Genomic DNA, 2,015 nt, shown 5'->3' on the forward strand with positions numbered 1-2,015 from the left:
GATACGAAGGTTGAAGCATTCTTATATCCAAAAGCAAGCTTTATGATTCAATTATACTGAATGAATAGTATTCAAAATCAAACTCGAATTTCTGGGAGCAGAATTATCCCTGAGGTTCCGTTTTCGGCCTAATAGGTCTAGGACGTGCCAAATAAAGAATAGGTAAGCTTTACATACCTTTCTCGCTTGTTAAGCTCGTCGAAACTCCGGTCCCGTTTCGCCAAAAATCTGCAAATGGTCATATTGACCAGTTACTATTCATGAGACTCACAATTTCCAATCTTAGCCAATATTGTTCTATAAAAATTTGGGCAGCACCTCCCCTATACATATAGCATCCCCGACACTCAACTTAGCTCAAAACAGTCAACAACAACCTAACAACAACACCAAGAACATCAACAATCACTACAAACCACAACATAACATAACTAGCTTACTTTCCGACATAATGCGACAGTTTCCATTCCGATTCCACAAGTTCAATTCAATATCGATATTTCCATATACACGTATCAATTTGAGATCATTCAAACACAAGCCAAGAATATTTCAAACTTTACCTCCGATATTCGACAATTCCATATTTTATTCAAAATTCTTATTTATGCAACAAAATCATCTCAACACTTCTAATTTTTGGCATACTTATTCATAACACATTTCCATTTTCCGAATTCATCAACAACAATTCTAACTTGCACCTTAACATCTCATTATCACAATAACATGAAATCATTCCAAAATGACATAACCTTCTACTTTCTATTACAATGCAAACTTAACCCATATATCCTTCATTTACATTGCAAAGATCACAACAAACACAATTAGCATGTTAAACAAAACAAATCTATCATTAATGCATCACCATATGTCCCACGGCCACATGCAATTTTTCACATCCCTCCAATTTTCGTTCAACCTCCATTTCCAAAACAATTCCCACAATCACCACAATCAAAATATAACATAAAATTCAACTCTATTCTAACTACACCATATCTCATGCATTCGGCCACATGCACACATACACCTTTGCCATGCAACTTCCATATTTCTATGAATTCCTATTCATTTCCATATATTACAACACAAACCAATCTTCATAACATAATAAAAAGGGGTGAATCCTTACCTTCTTCTCCAAGTTTCTTCACTTGCCTCAAGTATAGAATTGAGGAAACCAATGCTTATTCTTCCAAACCAATTGCACCACGTTGTAGAGGAGGCTTGAATTAGGGAAATACAACAAGAACATAATTTTGGAAACAAAATTTGAGGGGACAAATTTTGGAGACCATGGCCGAATGACATGGTTATTCTCCTCCTTCTTCTTTCTTTCTTTCTCTCAAATTTTCTTGAATTTTCTTGAGCCTTCATGTCTCTTATACTAATTAAGTTGTCATGCGACCATGTCACATGACTTGATCATGGGTTGACAAACATGGCATGGTAAGGCCAACCCTCTTCGGGCCAACTTGTTCTCTCTTTTTTTTTTCCAATTCCAAGCCCAATTACTTAGTCCATATTTTTGGTGATTCATGAAACCGTTTTCCGACATTCCAATTTTGCCCTTAGTCTTTTCCGATATTTCCACATCTACATTTTCCATAGCCAACTTATGAACCAAACAAAAATCAATGCATTACATTATCCTTCACTTGTCTCGACAACCTCGAGATTCCCGAAGACGAAAAATACGGGTTATAACATCCTCCCCCCTTTACAACATTCGTCCTCGAATGTTCAACCGACCTTATGGGGCTTCGTAACAACCTGGGAGGTTTCTTCTTTCCATATACATACTTCGAGCTTCGACTCAAAAGCATTCTATGTGGCCTTCATCTTTCCACTTCTTCTCCGTCATTCTTCGACATCTCTTTACTAGGGCGGTTCGGGACGCAAGTGGGTATACGGCGGCCTAATCTTCGTCGGGAATCGAGAAAATCAAACGGACGTCGGACGGAGTCATATCCGGGTTCGAAGCATAAAAGTACAACGGACGAGAATCA

This window comes from Lycium ferocissimum, unplaced genomic scaffold (assembly GCF_029784015.1).
Source record: "Lycium ferocissimum isolate CSIRO_LF1 unplaced genomic scaffold, AGI_CSIRO_Lferr_CH_V1 ctg19143, whole genome shotgun sequence".
NCBI classification, from domain to species: Eukaryota; Viridiplantae; Streptophyta; class Magnoliopsida; order Solanales; family Solanaceae; genus Lycium; species Lycium ferocissimum.